This window comes from Pongo abelii, chromosome 3, assembly GCF_028885655.2.
Source record: "Pongo abelii isolate AG06213 chromosome 3, NHGRI_mPonAbe1-v2.0_pri, whole genome shotgun sequence".
Taxonomy (NCBI): Eukaryota; Metazoa; Chordata; class Mammalia; order Primates; family Hominidae; genus Pongo; species Pongo abelii.
The window spans coordinates 11,504,093-11,528,261 of NC_071988.2; the positions used below are offsets into that span (position 1 = coordinate 11,504,093).

Here is a 24,169-nt window from a genome sequence, read left to right on the forward strand (position 1 = left end):
AATGCATTGTCTCAGAGATCCTTACTCTGGATATCCCTCTGTTCCTGATCTTTGTCTATCAGACTTTCTGAGGTTGAGAATGTAATCTTGTCAGGAGTTCTTTTATCCTTATAATTAATTCCTTGGCCTGATGCTCAGCTATATCTACCTTTTGGCTGTAGGAAATGGGTATATATTAACATGCCACCAAAGAGGCTCCCTACTTTTACATTTTGTTTCAATTTGGCAATTATTAATAATACTAATCAAGCTTTTACTTTCTTTTTCTTTATTAATATACTCAACAAGATGCATTAGATTTAACCAGCTCTGTAAGACAATTTCTCCAGAATCACTAAAGCAGATTAGCCTCAGATGACCAGGCAAATGAGTGTGTTTTATTCCATTTCTTACAAGAAGGAGACTCAGAATTATATCACATGTTCATATGGTGGAAAAGAATACACAGATATGCTCTTATCCCACAATGTTAATTCCTCCACCTTTATTATAATATAGCTGAAAGCTCCTAGAGAGACTAATATTCTGAAAAATAAGATATTGCTCCACTGAATCAATGACATCACATTAAGTGAACTGGATGAGCAGCAAATGACAAGTGTGTTGGAGGCCTGCCTAAGATTTATGCACTCCATATGGTGGGCAATAAACTGAAAGATTCAGGGTCCTGACATGTCAGTAATACTTTAGGGATATACTGTGCTGGGAAGACTGGAGCATCCGCTATAAAATAAAGAACGAATTGTTGCATCGCATACCTCCCACCATCAGGAAAGAAGCACAGTGCCTGTAAGATTCTTTGGGTTCTTGAGGCATCATTCTAACACTTGGCAATGCTGCTACACCCATTTTCCCCGTGACATGGAGGTCTGCCAGTTCTGAGTGGGCCCCAGAGCGGGAAAAGGTTCTTGCAGCAAGTCCAGACTGCAGCACAAGCAACTCTGCCATTTGAGCCATAGGACCCAGCAGACACGGTAGGACTAAATGAATCTGTAGTCAGAAAAGATGTTGTGTAACATTGATAACAAACCACAATAAGAGAATTATAATGGATACCTCTAGGGTTCCAAGGCAAGGCCATGCCATTTGCATCAGAGTTATCCACCATTCGAAAAACAGCCACTGGTGTCCTGCTAGGCCTTAAGAGACATAACACCTGACCACAGAAGAACACATGATAGGAGGACTTTGGCCAGTGAGATCCATCAGACACTAGCATACGCTACTCTTTCAATCCCGAGTACTGCAATTAAAAATATAGTTGCCACTATTTTAGGCAAATCATAGTAGCTATTTTCATTTAAATTTTTTTACTTTTTAATAATCTTGAAAGTTTATTTAAAATTTGAAAATTTAAATATTCTGAACATATATATTTGTGTATGTACATGTAAATATATATATGTATGTATTTCACATTTTGGAAAGCTTATGCTTAATTCCTTTACTGATATGTCTACTGTATTACTGCTTTTTATACATTAAGAATATTTGCTTTTAAGAATATTAACAAATATTAATAAAATTAACATGTATTCCATTTCCCACCTACACTATGCCATTTGACTTGTAGTTTTCTTTATAGCATTTTGGGACACAGGAAATTGTCCTTATTCAATGTTTAGAAAGTAAGTTTATTATCCTTTTATTTTGTGTCTTCCTTTGATGTCAGTACACTAATTTAAGATACCAAGTTATTCAGTAAAAAATTTTACTTTAAGAAAAATTCTACTCATAATACATATACAAAACATATAGTGATGGGGAACAAAACCTGAAACTTCCTATTCTTCAAACCTTAAAATCATCAATAAACATGTTTCAGCGTATTTCTCCCCCACATTTTAATATGTATGTTTTTCTGCATATTTTTAATAATGCCAAGTTTACAATTTTCTCTTTCACTTTTTTCCCTTAACATTTTCCCATTTCATTAGTGCTGGCTGTCTACTGCCCAACCAGGGACACTCACCATGACTATTGTTGTAAAATTGTCTTGCTTCTATTTTTTCCAATTATAAATAATGCCACAATAATATACCTAATATTATATACCTTTGTATATAATCTTCCCTTATCCCAGGGAGTGGATTATTTCCACTGGACACATTCAGACAAAATGGGATTCTGAGTCAAAGGGCATGAGGTACTGAAGAATATTAATATATATTGCCAAATTTCTTTGGCAGTGTTTCTTCCCCAATTATATGAGCCTTCAAACTGTTCCTAACAGCAGAATCCACTGCTCTTGGTGGTTGTTTTGCCCTTTGAGCCATAGACGTGCACAGGTATATGCACATACCCACAATCAACTCTTACCCTATTACCCATGTTTTAAGTGTAAATTATAATGACGTGTGCCTCTTTTAGCTATAGTTTAAGGTAAGGAAAAAGTAAATTGTGGCTTATGAGTTATTGATTGAAAGCAAGGTATCATTTGTCAAAGCAGTCATTGGCCTGAAATACCAGCAACTATACAAACACATATGCCCCAATCACAGGTTTTTTGCTCATGTTCTGTTATGGAAACACAAAGGCGTATTGATTACATTCTGGAATTAAAGCTCAACTTGATGGCTGCAAACATACCATTACCTATAATACATTTATTTTTGAGACTTGTTTAACTGTAGCAGCTAAGAAAATCAATGTGTGGGGGCCCAGCTAGACTGACCTTTATCAAACAAAACAACCTTTCATTTCTTTTTTTTCCCCCTCCACTCTTCATGTAATTTTACTTCTGCTCCTCTATGGTCTCATGACCTCATGGTAGTTAGAAAAATTATACAAAAACTGTATTAGGTAGCTTGGAGTAAAGATGACTTGATTGAAACAGAGGGAAAAAGGGACATTTGCATAGGTTGTAATTAATGGCCCAGGGCAGAGGACCTGTATAAGCTATTACCTAATGCATTTTAATTTTTTTTTTCATTTTTCTCTTTTCCCTCTTTGTGGGAGGTTGCTATCTTCCTTTGAGGGAAATAAATATGACATCTAGACCCTCAAGCGACAAAAAACGTATCGGCCTTATCAGAGGTGTTCAAATTTCTTCAAGAAAAGGCACATTACATATTGGTAATGCAAACAGTTCTTTCACATGGAATCTGTGTCCTTCGTATTTTTGAAAAACATTTTGGCAAAGGCTTATTGGCTGAGGCTCCCTAGTCAAGGCCATTAGGAGTGGAGGTGGGTGAAAGAAAAAACATGGGAACCTGGAGTACCATTGCCATGTTGGAGTTTAAGAACATCACTATCATGGGGATAGGGAACATGATGGTTGAAAAGAATGTACTTTGACCTCTTTATTTTTTTTTAATTATTTATTCATTCATTTACATATACTGAGCACTGATTCCCACCCAGGAACTTGTTGCCTATATGGTCAGAGTCTGGCTGCACAAGTGGCCACTTGAATAAATGATAATTAATTCACTGAGCCAGCTTAGGAGTTGAAGCATGCCCAAAGTGACGCAAGAGATCCTATAGAAAAGTCACCATACGTAAGAGAGCTGAAAAGGGCTTCCGGCAGAACAGTCCAGATTCATTGGGCTGGGTTTGAAAAGCTATGTAGACATTGTTTTTTTCTGAGAAGATGGAGAAAGAAATCCACATGGATGGAGTAGCACTTTGCCCGGGATCCTTTAGGGAAGTCTGAAGATGATGTGGCTGTAGTAAAGGTCCCATAGAGGGACTGGGAAGAGATGAAGCTGGAAAGGTATTTTGGGGCCATATGGGACAGTCTTTTAAGCCAGCTGGAGTTTTGATTTATGTTTCCTTTTCCCATAGGGGAATGATATGCTCTGCATTGGACCCTTTCAATCTATTTGCAAATAGTAGCCAAGTTGAGTCAGACCACTTAACACTTTTGCAAAATCTGTAATGACTTCCATTTTACTCAAAATAAAATCCAACTAACAGTGAATTATAAGACATTGCATGCTTGCCCCTCTTTCCTCTCATCTCTTATTGAGCTACTCTCTCATCCACTGTAATCTAACCACAATGACCTCATAACTGTTCCTCAAACATTCCACAGTCTTCAGCTCTTGAACTCCAGGATTCTCACCAGTGGCCAACAGTTTCTCAGACCTTAGGCTTTGAACTGAGTTACATCACCAGCTTTCCTGGTTTCAAGGCCTTCAAACATGGATTAAACCATTGTATTGGCTTCTCTGATTCTCCAGTTTGCTGACAACCTATCGTGGGACTTTCCTGCCATCCTAAGTGAGTGAGTCAATTCCCCTGATAAATCCCATCTCTCACTTCTCTCTCTCTCAAAGTACATGTTTCCCTCTGGATAACCCTGGCTAAAACTAAGATCCAGATTAACTCTAGGTACTTGAGTACTGTTTGCAATGCCTGAGCAGGACCAGAGTGAGTGTCCAGGGATTTGGGAAGTGCTTAAAGGGATTCCTGCTCTCATTGACTGGAGGGAAAATTTTCTCACAGTTGGAGAGAAAAGTTCCAAAGAAACAGGTAGAAAATAGAGAAAAACGCCTTTCAGATTGACCTGAAATCTCAACATTTTGTTGAAGGAAGAAATCATATTCTGAATGCCAGTACATGGTCTGGAATTGTTTCACAGGATGGGAAATGAATAGGAACTAGGAACTGCATAGTAAATTGTAGTAAATAATATGATTGGTCCATATGTCTAAGTGGCTTATGGACTTAGCAAAAAGGACAGAAAGCTAATGAAGCTGTCTGTGATTTAGGATTTAAGTCATGATTAACACAATAACATTTGCTTTCATCAGCTGGCTAATACAAAACAGAGTCTCTATCCAGAGATAATAATGATCATGAACAAGTCAACGATTGCTACCCAAAAGTGAGCAGCACTTTATGTGCCAGGTACTTTTAATGAAAGTTTTACATAGTTTAATCCAAGAGTTGGCAACAGTTTTCTGTAAAGAGCCAGACGGTAAACATTTTGAAATTCAGGACATATGATCTCTGTCACAACTGCCCAACTCTGCTATTACAGCAGAAACACAGCCACAGATGACACGCAAACAAGTTGGCATACGATGTTTTAATAACACTTTATTTACAAAAATAAGAAAAGGCAGTGTCAAGATTTGGCCATGGGCTGTAATTTGATGGCCTTTGGTTTGGTTTAGCTGATAGCCTTCCCAGCTCTATCATATTATTTTTAACCCCAATATATTGATTAGGGGACTGGGGCTAAATTAGGGCTAAGCTGAGATATAGAGGGGGCAGTGTTCTAATACACATCAATATAATTCCAATGCCTACATTCTTTATTCTACATTGAATTTTTCATTCAGCTGTGACAAATGAATCTGTATTTCTACCACCTATATCCCTTCTTCACCAAAGGAGCTGCTAGTGGAAGATATGTTGGTTTTATTCGTTCTTATTCAGCTCCAAACTTCAGTGGGGACCCTCAGAGATAGTGCGTGTTTTCTGTTTCTCAAGTACATTTACCTGCTCCAGTGCACCCAAGGATTTTTGCTAAGTCTACCTGTTTGCCCTTTCTTTGCTGTTCTGCCTGCACTGAAAGCCTGACATACGAATTTTATTTTAGTGTCAACCTCAATTTATCAATGCTAGAAGCTTTCCTTGTGAACTTCTGAAAAACAAGGGAGTAGATTTAGAATGAAGGGATTACTCGTTCAATACTAATTATACATGTAATTGCTTCTTGCTGAGAAGAGAAAAAAAGCAACAAGCTGGAAAATTGAACTTTGACCAAGTGGGGCAAAAGAAATAGTAGAAAAGACAACATGGTCTATGAGGAATAATGCTAACCCAAGGAGCTATGATTCATGGATTCACTGGCTCTTTTTCTCTAAGCTCTGCAGCATTGAATATGTCACTTTGGTGTCTCTATTACGGAATATAAACAACCTAATTGAAAAGTATAACCTTTGGAACTCCCAGAATTTGTTTTTTGTCTTCTGCACAAGGATAGAGACATCAAAAGAAACATGAACCTTGGTAGGCACACATATTTGAGTGCAGCCTCCCAATCCATAAGTAGCACCTAAAGCCTGTCTTTATTACCCTTCTGATCATCTTGTCCCCTTCCTCATCAAGACCAAGAATGTCACTCCTATGCAGAAGTATTTCTTAGTTTTGCTTTCTAGTATGAGAAGCAAGAATCTCCCCAACAAACTGGCATCACTAATGACTGACCCTTCTTAGGAGATCTGTCCCTAACCTCAAGTAAAATGGCATCTTCTCTCCTGAAAGCCCAGTAGCATACAATAGAGTATTCATGAAATTTATAACAGGAATCAGATAGAAGCAGTGACTATTCCCTCAAAGAGTATCAGGGAGGGAAAGTCCTAAAGAGGGAAACTCTTGGCAACCTAAACTTATAAAACAGTCTTCCGAAAAACTATGTAAAACTCTCATATCAGGTACCACCTTAAATAGAAGAGCGATTTTCTAACATTAACTCCAAATAATTACATTAACATACAAGCCTCATCTCACCCAATTTTAACATCCTGTTTTCCTTAAAATCAGGCATTGAAGGCACATTCTGAGGTTGGCACTAATACAAAAGAAGCAAATTCATAGTTCCATTGAGATTAATGTGTTTATTTGTACAAGTAAAGGTGTGTGGCCAAATGTCACAACCTTCAATTTGAAAAGTCAGTTTTCTAAAGTAAAATGTAAATTTTATTTTTAATGGCATTGGCTGAAAGAAAAAAGCATTTTGCCTCCCTCCCTCCCAAGAATTCCTTTGTACATTTGGGGGATGAATTGTTCCACCACCTCTTTCAATTTTAACTATTTATTTTTCCTGGAACTGCTGAGAGTCTTGTTTTTCCACTTGTATTCAAAACTGCTTGGGCTTGGTGCTTCCCCAAGTATATAAAACCAGCTTCACAGGAGACTTAGTGGCTCAGAAAATGTGACTGCATCCACAGGAGCTTGTTTCGTAGAGCTGGTTAATGTGAAACGCTTTATAAAGAACATCATTATCTGCCTCTAACGAAAGATTTTTCCTTCACCAAATGGAGAATCTCTCTTTCACAGTTCTCAGAGATGTTTAAAAATGGTTCCACTTCTTATTCCTGTTATATTTATGATCAGGCCCTTTAGATATTGAGGGAGGAAGAAATAAGCATGAGGTCATCCTAACTGAAATTTTAAGTTATATAAATTGGAAGATTTACTGGGTAACAGAATGCTTTTTATGATTACAGAGTTAATTCAGTTTTTCAAAAATATATGTTAATTTTAAAATATTTTTATATGTTTTATGTTGCTTTTAGTTCAATAATAATTGTACATATTTATGCGGTAGAGTGTGATGTTTTGATGCACATGTGCATTGTAGAATGATCAAATCAAAGTGATTAGCATATCTGTGATCTCAAACACATAGTTTTTTGTAAGAACATTTAAAATTCTCTCTTCTAGCTGTTTTGGAGTGTTAATGTATTATTGTTGACTATAGAATACTTACATTTGTTCAGTACTTACCATGTGTTCAGTGCTTTATATTTTATATTTGTTACATCTCACAATCCCTAGAAGAGACATATTGATATCTCTACCTCACATGAAGAAATTCAGAGAAACTAATTGAGTTGTGTAGAACCATCGAGTATTATGGAAACTAAGAGCAAAAATGTTATCATTGGAACACCTATATTCAAACTCCATCTCTACCACTTGATAATAAAATTTAAATCTGAGTCTTAGAGGCTGTACTCTGGGACTGATCTTCTCACTTTTAAAAATGTTGATAATTAATAGGTTATCATAAAATAAAAATGTAGTATATAGAATTTAAAAAATACTTTTCACGCATGATAGGGAAGATTTGCTAGCTAAAATGTAGGAGAGATTAAAATCTAAGATGAATAAAAAAATTTTAAAACATCAATACATAATAGGTAAAGTATATTATTAAATAAGTAAATGGAGTAACATAAATAGGTAATAAATATTTTATTGAATTGTCAGTAAAAATTTTCAAAAGTAAAAAATAATATTATGTTATTCTAGTGTGTGAATAAAGGAGAGTAAATGATATATAACAATAGAGGAACAAGTACTTTTATAAGCAAGTATAGCAGTCAGCACACTTTTGCCATAGGGTAGGTTTCTAATATTTTCTTATATATTGTACTATTAAAACATGGAATATTTATTTATCCCAAAGAGACAGATAGAAATATCAGGATATAGAAATGAAATGTGAAACATCATTTATATTTTTTGAAATCTTGGAAAATACCTAAAGGTAATTAAAAATAGGGGATTAGTTAATTTGTGGTAAATCCAAACAATGAAATTATCTTAGTCTATGTAAAAATGTGACTGGTAAATGTATTTATTAACTTAGAAAAATATCTTATGTATTAAGTAAAAAAGAACAGTATAAAAAATGCATTGTTTGTTATTTTTAAATGGTATGCTATTACTATTTGCAATAAAAGATATCTGAGCACTGTGTGCCAGATATTGTACTAGTACTAAACACATATATGTGTGTGCATATATGTGTATAATTGTATATATACATGTGTTAATTAACTCTGAGTGATGTTTTATTATTCCTAATCTACAAATAGGAATATAGGAATACAAGATGAAGGAATTTGCACAACATAACTCAGTTAGTTGCGTCTCTACCAGGATTTGAACAGAGTAATATCTGATTTCAAACAAGACATAAAAATCACTGGGTTCCAAATTTATTTATTTATTTTACTCAACCCATATGAGTGTGTGCATAAAATATGCATACATAAATCCCATGAAAACTCGTAATCATCAATAAACTCTAAACATAATTAAGACAGTGGGTACAATCCCTAGTGTTATGTACTGAATGTTTGTGTACCCTCAAAATTCATATGTTGAAGCCCTAAAGCTCATCACGATGGTGTTTAGAAGAGAACCTTTGGGAGGTGATTAAGGTTAGAGAAGTCATGAGGCTGGGGCCCTTATGGTGGGATTAGTGCCCTTATAAGAAGAGACACCACAGAGCTTACTCTCTCTTTCTCCACCATATGAGGCAAGAACACAGATATCTACAAGCCAGAAAGAATCCTCTCCAGAACTTCACGTTCTGGCACCCTAATCCTGGACTTCCAACCTCCAGAATTGTAATAAATCGATGTCTGTTGCTTAAGGCACCCAGTATTATATTATAGCACCCAGCTTGTTAGGAAAGAAGTATATAAATCTCTATTTCAAATAATTTTTTCTGGACATTTTTAAAATTATTTGGTAGCTTCTTACAACAGATAATATCATCATTATTTTACAGATATATTGTTGCTAAAGATGAACATGTATTTGCAGGAGGACAAACACAAACTCTGCTAGATTCTTCACTGGGATTTCTAAGCCATTTTTTTTTTTTTATCATGTCACAATTAGTTCCCATAAAATAGATAATATACACTGAAAATCCAAGAACTATGCCAGCCTAAAGTACCTGATGCCACAATAAGAAAAATGAAAATAAACAAGGGAGGAGATCAAATTCTCTACTTTTGAAGTTTTACTGTCTTACTAGTACCCCTCTTGTGTTTGACATTTAACTTGGACAGATTTAAGAAAATTTAATAGAGTCTGGTTCTCTGGCTGCATTCTGAAGCAGAATGAGATATAAGACAAAGAAGTAGGAAGTTGGCTCTACATTTGTCTTTGTTTCTCTGTACTAAATGTATGTTATTTCTCTGGATGCCTAAAGATTTTTCTTTATCACTTATTTTGCCACTAACTTATTTCAATTTTTTCCCTTCTCTCTTCTTTCCTGACACTCCAATTATATGCATGCTACATCACTTAATGTTGTCCCACTGATTACAGATAGATAGTATATATTATGACTATTAAGTGTATAAAGATAATTTTATTACATGTAAAATACCATATATAAATATATGATATTTGCTATATAGTATATATGTATAAATATGTATTATATTGTAAATGCTTTTAATTATAGCTTTTAATTAAATATATAATTCATATATAATTATACTTTTTATTTTAATCATAATTCATTTTATTTTAATTTATATAAGTAAATTATAATATAAATACAAATTAAATATATAATTTTCAAAAATCAATAAGTACATTAAAATCACATTATTAAGTGAATATAATTTTATTTTGAAATTATCTGTATCTATCTATATCTGTATCCCTCTATCTCTATCATATAGTATTCATTTTCTTCGTGGTTCATTTTAGATAATTTCTCCAGCACTATCTTCATGTTGTTAATCTTTTCTTTATAAGTGTCTAAACTACTGTTGGTCATCTACTGCTAGTGATCATCTCTGTCATTTTAAGATTGGGTTTTTACAGGAAAATTTTTCTCCAATGCGTTACATTTTTAATGTCTTTTTTCATAGACTAATATTCTTTAACTCAATGCTATACTTTGTGAATTTTAAGTTCCTTATTGGTAGGTTTTATTTCATTCTGTTATAAAGTATTGGGCTTTAGCTGGCAGGTAATTTAGTTATTTTTGTGTTACATTAATAATTTTGACAGTTGTTTTTTAAGAGTATTTTGGGGTGGTGGTGGACAGAAGAAGTTAGAATAGTATTTATTCTAAAAAATATTAACTCCCCTAAAAACACTAAGCACGTGGCTCCCCTGTTGTCACTACTGATGGCACTGCTTATTCCACAAGGTCTCTGCTGGACACCTAACGATATACAATTTAATGCTATCTGTAATAATCTTTTGGATTATAATGTTTCTTTTCTTGGGAACTTTCCTTGTCTGACCTTGTGGGTTTTAATTCTATACCTAAACAGAACACCAGATAGCATACACCGAAGATCCACTAAACTAGGCCAGCCAAAATTATCTAGTAATATATGAGCAGATTATATTCAAATAAAGGTTCACAAGGACCCATGTGAAAATATCTGGAACTCTGTTTCTACACATCTCCCTTGTTTGGGGCACTCCCTCCAACACAGTCTACCTGCTTTGTCCTCCTTTAACTCTGACCCAGGCCTTCTTTATTTAGCAAGATTGCTGGTATCTGGTTGGTTTCTGCTGCCTCCCCCTCATTCAGTAATTTCCTCCAATCAAAAGCTACAGCAATCCTGAGACTCACGTTGTTTTCTTTCCTTTTTTCAGGGGTCACTTTTTTTGCTGCATGTTGTCCAATGTTTTAAAATAGTTATTTTCTACATTCTATCCATGTCTATTTAGTTTAACATTGCAAGAGAGCATTTTTGGACTATTTCATTCCATCATGATCAGAACCTGAAATTAAAAATTCATATTGTTTGCTAGTTTTTCATTTCAAATTACATCCAGCCATGTTGTATGCATCTTATTAGTGATTCTACAATAAGACTAAATGCTATAGAATGCCCAAAATGCAAATGATGTAAAGATGTTCTTAAATTCAAACTAAACTGTATCTCAAAATTTCTGGAAGAAGTTAAAGTCCAAAAATTAAAACAATCATAACTTCACAAGTTATGAAACTTAGAAAGTTAAGCAAAGGAATGAATGCTTAAAATAAAATTTTTCTTTTTTGTTTATTAAAGTTTAAGAAAATTCAAGTCTAAAATTCACTCTTTCAGCTTCCTATATGGGCTCAGTTTCCTCGGGATTCCTCTCTCTCTCTCTCTCTTTCTCTCTTTCCTTCCCTCTTTTTCTAACTCTTTGTTTTAGATCCATGGAAAATATCTTATTTCTTAAAGAGTCCAAATAGAATTTACAATATTGTATAGTGCTGTCTGACAGACAGTGTCACTTGAGATATTTCTACCTTCTCACAAAGTTTAGAAATGTGCAACATTGGCAGGACAGAACATGTTAAATATTTAAATAATTTTTCTTCCTGTATTATATGTGCATGCACACACACACGCATGAACATATATTCTTCCATACTTATACCTGTGTCTATATCCATCTGTCATTTTTCTTTTATCCTTGAAAACAATTGCCAACATGCAGATATTTTCCAGAGACATAATGCCCAGTCTTTCCTGTTCAGACTTTTTAAGTCCTTTGGCCCAATGCCTCCTTTTACTGCTTTTTTTTTTTTTTTTTTTTTTTTTTGACGGAGTCTCGCTCTGTCGCCAGGCTGGAGTGCAGTGGCGCAATCTCAGCTCACTGTAACCTCTGCCTCCTGGGTTCAAGTGATTCTCCTGTGTCAGCCTCCTGAGTAGCTGGGACTACAGGTGCACACTACCATGCCCAGCTAATTTTTGTATTTTTAGTAGAGATGGGGTTTCACCATGTTAGCCAGGATGGTCTCCATCTGATCTCAGGATCCGCCCACCTGGGCCTCCCAAAGTGTTGGGATTATAGGCGTGAGCCCCCGCGCCCTGCCTTTCTACTGCTCTTTACTGTGGAATTATCTCCTAGACCAACTTTTTTTTCCTTATGAAAAATTATTTAATCCAAAGCCATCTGGCAGGGATAAGCTTATGGATAGGGTCAAGTTCAGGGCCCAAGGGGGATGAAGTTTATACCATTTGAAGCATCCTCTGCCACACACACATCAAAAAATATAAAATGATAACAAAATCAGCTATGAACATTGTCCCACTCCTTTGTATAATGCCTTTGGGTGGGTCAGCACAGAGAATGGAAGGGGTATTCTTAGAAGCCATGCCTACACCAGAATTTCTAACAACACATGACCCTTCATGAAAGTGATCACAAGCCACATAGATATATCCCACTCAACTCAAACTAAAACTGTGTCTAGTTTAATTTCCCATTAGTTGGATCCCAGAAATGTCCATGTCTGTTCCCTTCCCAACCTTCTACTGGGGAAGAGAGATGAAGGGGAAGATGGAGTCCAAATAAGCAGTAGTCACAACCAATTGTGGCTACAATGTCTTACTTTTGCCAATTTTACAAAATATATGACCTTATGAATACATCACTGAAAACTCTCAGAGAGGCCTAGAAAGGAGATTGTGTTTCTTAGCTTCAGCACACATCTTCAGAAGTGTGTCTGTAAATCCAAGGTTGGTTCCTGTCCCTGAAAGAAGACTGGCATCAGGAGCACCTGACTTAACCCTACCTGCCTACTTCTGAAATACTAATTTGAAGCCAAGGCCCCAGTATTTCAGTGCAGTTCATGGACAACTCATGCATCTAAAATTGGAAGGCAGAGAATATTACTCTACCCCTGAATGTCTAAAAGGCCCAGAAGACTTTTCATCTTATTGTGAAATGTTTGCCTGGGCTAAAGCTATTTGGGTAAAGCTGAGTCATAGCTCAAGAACAAGTTGTAGCAGCTTGGCCCACTGTCTGCTGAGGCCAGTTGTAGTCTAGTCTGTGTTTGTGGTTAGGCTTTATGGAGCACGCAACTGCTGTGCCCAATGTCATCGGCAGGGTACTAAGTGCAAAGCTTTTGGAATTTGTGATCAAAGTCTAAGAGCTACTGGGTGGTTCCCACAAATTGAGCAGGCAGTCCTCAGCTTTACTGAAGTCTTCATTTTTGCTGAGGCTAACATGCCCAATATTTGCATCTCAGACCATATCCTCCATGATTTTGTTCCATCCCAGGACTTCTATTCCACTACTGATTCCAATGTCTATCCTTTTCCTGAGTCCTGAGGCCCACGCCTCTCCTAATGTTTCCCCTTTCTTAAAAGAAATTAAGTCCAAGATCCTATTGCATAAGGGCTTGTATATATGCTGTTGCTTCTACAAAACAAACATCTTGTCTTTGCACAAAGTTGCCCTAAATTACAGAAATCAATTAAGTTCTACATCACATGTGCTCTGAGGTCTAAGCCGGGTGCTCACAAAGCAGTAGATAAAATCCAATGGAAAAAAAGTAGCCTTGTATTTCAGCATGAGCCTGTATGAATCATGAGGCTTAAAATGCCATACCCACACAATAGGACCAACATAAGATATGCTGACCCCCAAAAAGATTAATGTTAAGGATATTAATATTGTAGACATAATGCCAGGGGTGGAATCCTTGCTCTGTCATTTACTAGGTATGTGACATTAGGCAACTTGCCTACTTTATCTGCACTTTAAAATCCTCTTCACTGTAATAAGGATAACACTCTAATACAGTAACATTATATTGTATGATAACATTGCTATAGAATGAATGATGGTGTCTCCACAAAATTAATATCATGAAACCTAATCTCCATGAGCTGGTATTAGGAAGTAAGGTCTTAAGAGGCGATTAGGTCATGACAGTAGATTTTTTGTGTATTGCTACTCTCACAAGGGACTGAAGAGACCACAGTTCCCCCTTCTACCACGTGAAGACATAGCAAGAAGACAGCCATCTAGGAAAATAGGAAGCAGGCTCTTACAGTATCCCAAATCTGCTAGTGCAATGATCTTGGGCTTACCAGCTTCCACATGTCAAATCCATTTCTGTTGTTTATAAGCTACCCAGTCTATGGTAATTTGTTATAGTAGCCTGAATAGACTATGATAAGCATTCTGATATAGCATTGTTATGAAGATTAAACGAGTTCATTTATGTAATGCACATAGTTCTTTATGAGTATTTGTTAAGTATATTACACACACACATACATGCATGCGTACATAGATACATTAATTAATTAATCATACTCTATTTCTCAAAGTCCCCAGATGAATTCACCCAACGAAACAAGGTCACTACTCAGACTTCAGATCCTTCACTGCCATCACCAATAGCTTAGAGAAAGAGCCCTTACTCCTTCAGCTTTACTTTTACAGCTTACTGCATGGCACCATCTGCCCCAATCCTTCTGGCCCATATTCCTTAAGTTAGGGTATGAAGAGGCTCAGTGATTTGGCATCCCTCTCATTTCTCTTAGTTCTGAACAAACAGAGAAATAAGATAAGAAATAACATAAGTAAGGCAGATGAGACTAAAAATACCAACTTTATTACTGAGAAAGCTGATATTAGTGAAATAGGCTTATATTTGTGTTCCTCTAGGCTTTGTAATACTGACGCTTAAATTTAAGGAATTTACCCACTCAGTATGAACACCCCTACTTGGAACAGGTCTCTCTACAAATGTTTCATGTGTATACATGTATGTATGTGTGTGTTTCATCCTGTACAACTTATGACAACAAGAAGTAGAGCAGAACATATAGTCCTGAAGGGATCTTATATCTAAGCATAATGGAAGAAGGAATGGCTTGACTATGCATCTCTGATTTCTTCTTCCAAACTCACCAATCAGGAAGTTCCTCACTAATAGGGAGGAGGAAGTGACAGGATGAGAAGAGGTCAAAAGTATTAGGCTAAGAGATGGCCACTGAAACACAGAATCAAACAAAACTCATGCAAACTCAGTGGTCAAAAATAGCAATCACTTATTTGCATGCATCTGAATCTCAGATGAGTATTGGATGATCTAGGCTGACTTCAGTTGAGTGACTTTGCCTCAACCTGCAGGTTTGGCTATGCCTGAATAAGGTGACTCTACTCCATGTAGGCTTATCCTGGGGCCCAGGCTGAAGGGACAGAAATGACAGAGAAAACTCTTTTCAAGGCAATAGCAGACACACAAGGGAGAGAGAGGATGAAAACACACAAGGCCGCTTAAGACCTAGACTCACACCTGGCACCCTGTCACATCCACCCTTGTGCTATTTAACAAAGGAAGTCACTTGGCCACATCCAGAGCCAAGAGGTGGGAATACTCATCTCCCAGGATGAGGCCACAGCAATGGAGTGATGCAGGGAAGAGTGAAGAACTGGGACCAGTGATCCATCCATCTCAAGTCCCTAATCAAACTGGCACACTCAGCACAATTTTCAGTGTCGATCTCGGTATTAAATTCCACTTATAGCATATGCATCCATTTTCTTTTTTTTTATTATTATTATACTTTAAGTTTTAGGGTACATGTGCACAATGTGCAGGTTAGTTACATATGTATACATGTGCCATGCTGGTGTGCTGCACCCATTAACTTGTCATTTAGCATTAGGTATATCTCCTAATGCCATCCCTCCTCCCTCCCCCCATCCCACAACAGTCCCCAGAGTGTGATGTTCCCCTTCCTGTGTCCATGTGTTCTCATTGTTCAATTCCCATCTATGAGTGAGAACATGCAGTGTTTGGTTTTTTGTCCTTGTGATAGTTTACTGAGAATGATGATTTCCAATTTCATCCATGTCCCTACAAAGGACATGAACTCATCATTTTTTATGGCTGCATAGTAGTCCATGGTGTATATGTGCCACATTTTCTTAATCCAGTCTATCATTGTTGGATATTTGGGTTGGTTCCAAGTCTTTGCTACTGTGAATAGCATATGCACCCATTTTCTAAACAACATCAGTCTCTAACAACATTCCCTAAACAACAACAGCAAGAAAACAAAGTTATCCTTGCATAAATTAATAATGTCTAGTATATGGTAGACATTTAATAATTTGTTGAAGAATGAAAAATAAATGAATGGATGATGAATAGTTGTATGCCTTGACTGTTACTTAAATTCAATGAATCCTTCTTGTTATTAAAATATAATTACAAACATTTAGCTATTTACAATTGTTGTGAGTAAAGAATACTGTGTTATTATTAATTCATGAGTTAGTACACTGATTTGCAAAGGTGCTTTTTAAAGTTTTTTTCTTAATTTCTCCACAACTCTGATTACAGATGGAATCTCAATCTTTGAGATTTAAAGTTTTTTTTCTTAATTTCTCTACAACTCTTATTACAGGTAGAATCTCCATCTTGGCCTTTGTTTTCCTCTACCAAATTTCTAATTTGTCATTTATAAAAGTACTCTCTGTAACATGCTGTAACTTTAAGGCTTTTTTTTTTCTATTCCTTAATCTTTTGTTCAGGACTCTAAAATTTAATGGTTTAACTTCAAAAATGAGAATAAGTGGCCAAAAATGGCACACTTTACAACTATAAGACCTTGTTTTCAAAAAGACAGATTATATCTTGATTGTATGTTCTTGGGTTTATTTAAAAATTTTTTTAAAAAGATGAAATATCTATTACAACCTAAAGGAATAAGACAAATATTGTGACAATGTAAATGTCAACTGTGACTGGAGATCTGGAGATTGACTGAGAGTCTCTATTTTTAATAAATTTGCATGGATGTGGCAAGACTGCAAAGCACTTTTAAGCAATCATCAGAATATATAAATAAATATGAATGTAAATGACATCAAAATACCTGGGTTGGGAGGATCAGCACAGTTTAAAATCAGTTGAATTTCCTAAGCATTTATTGAGCATGTACTAAATTCACAACATCGAGTTGAACCTTGTGGGTACATACAGATGGAAATGCCACATGACTAGGGGCGTTGCAGAGCTCTCTTATAAACTCACTGACCTAAATCACTCAGTCCAGTTTTTTGAGCTTTATGTATCTCCATTGTTAAGCGACACATGACTGTAATATGTGGAGGCATCAGGGATTTGATGTGGACATATCTTTGGTGGACACCCTTCAACCCACTCCAGAGGTCCAAATAACCCTTCCCCTTGCTCTACTCCACTGTTCAAAAAACTTTAAGGGCTTTAACCCTGTTTACTCTGGCCAACCTGTGCACCACAACCTGTCTTCTGACCTCTTCCCACATTTTGTCATTCACTAAACAGCCACATTGACCTTTTATTTGTAAACATACATACACATGTTCATTAGCACATGTATACATGTAGAGAAAAAAATGGAATAACTTACTCTCAAGGAGCCTGCAGCCTAGTTCATAAGTGTGAAATCAGTCATTCCATTAAATGTAGAGTGAGATTGTGAGGCATGAACCATTAACATGACCTGACTAACCATTGTTAAGGAGGTCAGGGGAAATTTCAGAAAAACCATAGCATTTTAACCAAACCCTAGAGAATAAAACACAATTAACTGAGAGATGGGGAAGGAGGGTGCATGTTTCCTACTAATAAAGAAAGAGCTGTGTAAATCCCTAACATAACGTGAATCCTAATATTCTGATGGATTCTATTCAAGGTTTTGCCCAATTCTTAATCTTCAGCAAATGTTTTACACAAAAGCCTTGACTATGACAATCTTTCAAGAAAACCAGGAGAAAGGCTGTAACTGCATGTTAACTGTGCCTCATCCAGTGGAAGCTCACTCTAGTATTGAGATATTTATGCTTGAGAATGAATGCAACCTGATTTTATAAAATGGTCAAATAGCATCATAGTATATATCCACTTTAGTTATAGGTTAAGAAGTTATTAATCCACAACTAAAATGAAAGGCAAAGGTACATTCATTAAGATTCAATTGTTTAAAAGACTATAAGCAATAGTCTGCTTGTACATTATGAATAACAAAATTCTTGAGTACATACTATGTGCTTGTTACATATATTATCTGATAACATGCTTCGTCCTGTGAAGAAGGTTGATACGGTTTGGCTGTGTCCCCACCCAAATCTTATCTTGAATTGTAATTCCCATAATCCCCACGTCATGGGAGGGAACCTGTGGGAGGTAGTTTAATCAAGGGGCAGTTACCCTCATGCTGTTCTTGTGATAGTGAGTGAGTTCTCACAAGATATGATAGTTTTAAGGGGCTTTCCCCTCTTTTGTTTGGCATTTCTTCTTGCTGCCACCACGTGAAGAACGATGTGTTTGCTTCCCCTTCCGCCATAATTGTAAGTTTCTGGAGGCCTTGCTAGCCATGCAGAAGTGTGAGTCAATTAAACCTATTTCCTTTATAAATTACCCATTATGTGCCAGGTTTTCCCCTGAAATACATGTGCCATCAAGTCTTCTGTATCTTCTACACTTCTGGTGCCTGCATTCTGAGGGATAAGTGTGGTCCAAGTGGATATCAGTCAAAAACAATTAAACTGACAGACAAGATAAACATTTTTGCTCAGTAAGTTTGATGAAGGCATGAAATTAGTGACTGAGATAAAGAATAATGGGGAATTATTTATGATAGTAATGAAAGATCACTTTGATGGAAAATTACATTTTAGTTGAAATCTAAACATTAGAAAGCAGCTACTCAAAGAGCTGTGTATTTATGTTCCAATAAAAGGAAATAGCATGTTCAATGTCCTAGCACGGACAACAACTTGGCATATTTGAGAAAGTGGCCAAAAGGACGGAGGCGGCCAATTAAGTTGAGATGGTATGTTAGGCTGCTCTTGCATTGCTACAAATAAATTCCTGACACTGGGTAATTTATAAGAAAAGAGGTTAAATTGTCTTACAGTTCTGCAGGCTGTACAGGAAGCATAGCTCTAGCATCTGCTTCTGGGAGGCCTTAGAGAGCTTACAATCATAGCGGAAGGTGAACTGGGGCAGGTGTCTCACACAGTGAGAATGGGAGAAAGTGGGGGTCAGGTGCCACACACTTTTACACAACCAGACCCCATGTGAACTCAGAGTAAGAGCTCACTTATCACAAGGGGTTGGCCCAAGCCATTCATGAAGACTCTGCCTACACGATCCAAACACCTTCCACCAAGCCTCACCTCCAACATTGGGAGATTTCAATCCAACATGAGATTTGGGTGGGAACAAATATTCTAATTATGTCAAATAGGCACAACATGATAGAGAATAAAGATAGAGAAATAATGAATGGTCAGATCACACAGAGCATGTGACACGATGAAACAAAGCAGTTTATATAAACACGTGCTACATAAAGTTTCCAAAGTGAGGGGTTGGTGTGACCAAAGTATGTACCAGCCAAGGGCTAGAAACATGGATACTAATCTCAATGCCATCCAGGGTCCATGATGTAGGAGGCACTCAACAAATGTCAGTTATTCTTCCTTCTTCTCTACCTCTAGTTCCATACACTGTACTCCACCCATTATTCCCTTTTAGAGTTAAGACATTATATTTTTCTATGGGCATACTTTTTGATGGACAACAGATTGCAACTGTCCTTGTCCTAAGAAATCACAATATTTCTTACAAAAAGAACCTGTCTAACATCTAAGTCCAATCAAACTCTCTCTGTTAATTTAATTAAACTAATAAACACTAAATGCCTATTATGTACAAAGGATTTTTGCTGTTTTCTGCAGAAGTTGCAAGGGGAACAATCACAGTTCTGTCTTCAAAAAACTGACAAAATAAATGCCTCCCCTACCCAAAACTTCTACTTCTAATAAGTATATAAACGTAGTGTATTCAATAAAGAGTTTTTAAATGGCAACTAAATGAATGGTGTAAAATGCAATTCTGAGATGTAGTAAAGTAACAAGCCCCTATCAAATATTCCAGAACAGGTCTCAATGCCTGATAGAACCAAGGTTCCTAATAGGTGTTGGATGAAGAAAGAATACACCCATTCCCCTCACCCCACCCCACCTCACATCTATCATAAGGCCATGTTAGTATAGGACAAACATGCCAGTAACTTCTGACCATTTAATTTTCAAATTATATGCCTGGGTCAATTTTATTTTTCAAAAATTCTATACAAGACTTTAGATGGAGGAAGAGCTCTGGCTATTGTATGATAGCTTTGTGAAGCTAATAACTATTGATGCCATTTAATTTATCAAGCAGGCAATTAATCAAAACATACTGACTACTAGCACAGTATATTTGATTTCTTCATTGAAACCAAACTTTTGTTTACATATGAAAAACAATAGGATTGCTAGATATTTTAAATACACAGAAAGAAAACTGAGATTTTACAATTTCCCAAGGTCTCTATAACAGACAATTTTGCTCACATAGCTGTAATTTTGCCAACATCAACAACTATAATTTTGCCAACAACAATAGCATTTTTTAAAGGCTGATTTTGGCACTGCTTGGCTTAGACAAAGTAAGTATTCTATGGTGTTTATACATTGTAAAACAGACATATTTCTTAGGGACATAAAGCTGGGCTTCAAGATGTCATTTTCTATTTGTTGATAAAGAAATCAACACTATAATTAATTAGATTTGGTAGCAGCATTAGCTGGCTCACCTGCCCCCACAAAACTGGTTCCAAGACTTTATCTCCTAGTCAAAAGCTTGTTGCACAAATTGATGTTCTTGTTCATTATCTTCTTTCCGCTGAACAGAGATAGTTGTAGAAGTCCTTAACCTTCAACCAATGTGCATTTCAGTATGCTGGCTATACTCTTTGTGGGTTGATAGAATGAAAAAATCTATGCCCTTCATTTTGAAGCCCTTAAGCCATCTCAGTGCTATTTTAAATGTTTTATCTTCGACTCTCACAACAGTCATGTGGGTTAGACTGAACAATCATTTGCCATTTCACAGATGAAGATGAAGGTCTGAGTGACCCAGTACCTTGTAACTTCAGTAATCTCTGGAGATTGCTCCAGAGGGTTTACAGAATGAATTTTGTGAGTCCCTAATTTCACACCCTTTACTCTTGGCAGTGTCAATCTTTTATTCTCCCCAACTGCACAGCTTCATGCTGAGACTTGCTTTTATTCCTTCTGAGGGAGGACCTCTCTGCCATTACTTAATTATAAATCCTGTATGTGACTCCCTTTCAAAAGTCTGGCAAACTGTAGTCATTTTAAAATCCAGCAGCAGACATTAACTTAGAAACCTCCATGAGTGAAGGGAAAGGAAACTATTAAAATGAGAAAACAGAGATAAAATTTAAAGTACAAAATGGTCTTTTTATCAGCTCACTCCAGAAAAAAAAAGAAAAAAAAAACAAACTTCTGTTGTCATAAAAAAAAAAAAAAAAGAAGAGGAGGTCTACTGTTGGTGCAGAAGATTATGGGAACAAGGAAATTCGCAAAAAGAAAGGGTAAAATTGCTGGGATAGTTGGCTATGAATTTCACTAAATTAGAGACAGAAAATCCTCTTTCACTTTTGCAAAAGGTGATACCATTGAAATATCTTTATAACATGTTTACATTTTCATTTTTTTAACTTTTCCATTTGATAAAGTGTCATAAATGGTATCAAATTATCGGGAAAATAAGGAAGAAAGTAATTACCCATATTCTCATCACCCAAACATGGTTACTTTGATGTCCATTTTTCTTTATGTATGAAAATATACATCTTTTAATATAATACTCTTTAAAATGGTCATGAAATATTTGTATATGTCATAATTCAGAAAGTTCAGTTAAATAATGAAATACATTATTTATCCTGTTCTACATAGAGTAACTTACTTACAACAGACTCAATATTTTATCCTTGGTGAAAAGAAATGATGTTTACTATACAGTGGGTGGGAAAATGAGTACCAATTGGCATTCCGTTAGGATGGATGTTGGGTGGTGTGCCCAATGGGGCAGGGAGGAAGTTAAATAATTTGAGGTGCTTATCATGAACCAAAAATTGGGCTAAGATAAATGTTTGAGAAGATATGCTTGCATGCATAATTTTACGTACTGCTGGAAAGATATCTACAGTTAACCTTCTTTAGTCCCTTTCAATCATAGCTTGAATGATGCATACTATTGATAAATATCTTCTTTATGAAAATATCCCGGCTGATAAAAGTGAGGTTCTTGCTGATGCCCAATGAATTTGATTCAAGGAAGCCAGAGACACTCTTTTAGGATATGATTTTCTACTAAAACAAACCTAATAAAAAGCACACCAGTAAAGCGCCTCACCACTGATCATTGCTCTTGTGCCTGATTCTCCGCCTCTGCAGTTCTATCTTTAAACAAAGCAAGCCTGTACCTCCAGGCCCTTCCTCAAAAATTTGTCTGAGTCTTTCCAAAGGCTGGGACCTTCTGGGGTAGACAGTAGCATGCCTCCCTTGAATCTAAACTTCCATGTGGGGTTTCTTCTCTCAGGAGAGCTCTCTGACCCTTTACCCTTTCCATGTGTCTGGCTAATACACGTGTAGGAGCTCCAGTACTTGCACCTTTGGGATCAGCCTGGCCCAGAGGTGGGGGCCCTGGTTCTAGGAGGTGGCTTGTTAAAGGTTGTCCTCAGTAACACACAATCAAATCAGTTTTTTTCCCATGGAATCCCAAGCCCATCACAATAGGACTGATGAGCTAGTCATCTCCCCCAAATATGCATAAAAATAAATCCCAAAGAATACAACAGAACATAAAAATCATACACAAAATGTCTAGAAGATTAAGTAAATTACTAATTGTCAAATCTTGGATCTAATCAGGAGTTAAGAATAAATGTAAAAAAAATTATGCTTTATACCTCTAATATGCACAATCAAAATGTATTTTTAAAAAGAAATAAACAGAAATGTTCTAAAATGTTAAGTTCAAAAGAACTAAAGTGAATGTGTTTTGCAAGAGCTATAATGAGTAAAATTCAAAGGCAAAAAATAGCAAATAAGTGTGCAACAGCTGCATTAAAGACATATTCTTAATAAATAGCTCTTTAGGTAAGTTGTTCAGTGGGAAAAATAAACAGGAAATACTAATGGTAAGTTTCACAGATACTTCATAAAATAGGAAATAATGGTTATAATCATATTCAGTACTGTGCAATCATTTAAAGATGTCAAGCCAAAAATCATATAAATTTGACTCTCAAGTTTAAATTATTAGAGAAATTGTGATAACTCAGTGCTGGAAAGTATGTAGAGTACAGTAGTCACACAGATGAATAGATACACATGGGGGAAAATTGTATGTCTGAAGAGATTCATACCAATATTTTTTATAAAGCAAAAACATAGAAGTAATGTAAATGTTGAAAAACATGACAATTAAGTAAATTAGAGTATCTTTACAGGTTATATTATACAGCCATTAAAAATGATGTTTACAAATATGTGCCAAAATTGTGTGATAATAATTTTTATGCAATGTTAGGTGATACACACATGATCTAGCTGAAAAAGCATGCATAAAAGAGCTCAGACAGAAATGCTCCAAAATACATTTTTAAATGGATATTTTTACGTTATGCATTCTTAAACTTGGGTGCAGCTAAGGAGGTTGTCTGAATGTAGATTTCTGGTCTAGAGGCCTAAAATCTCCGATTCGGTGAATCTGGAGAGGAGCTCAGGAACAATCTACATTTTTAAACAAGTCTCTCCAGGGCTTCTGATGCAGGTGAAGTCTACTCTTGGGAAGCTGTTCTAGTTAGTAGGATTATAGGTGCAAATATATATATAAACATACATAAACATATATATGTACAACCTGCATAATCAGAAAGTCATACAATATATAAAATATATGCTGTATACATAATGTTTGTAAAATATATACATAATATATCTATATTCCTGATTATACTTGTTTTTATTTTTAATTATATTTTCAATATATGGGTAATTTTTAGGA

General features: G+C 36.0%; 1 long non-coding RNA gene across 1 annotated transcript in view; it reads left to right on the forward strand.

Moving 5' to 3' along the window:
• The first annotated feature begins 4,034 nt into the window (after positions 1 to 4,034).
• Positions 4,035 to 24,169, forward strand: part of LOC129058914 (uncharacterized) — a 41,299-nt gene continuing 21,164 nt past the window's right edge. The window contains exon 1 of the long non-coding RNA XR_008524353.1: positions 4,035 to 4,224. This is a non-coding gene — a long non-coding RNA (uncharacterized LOC129058914). The remainder of the gene's footprint in view (positions 4,225 to 24,169) is intronic.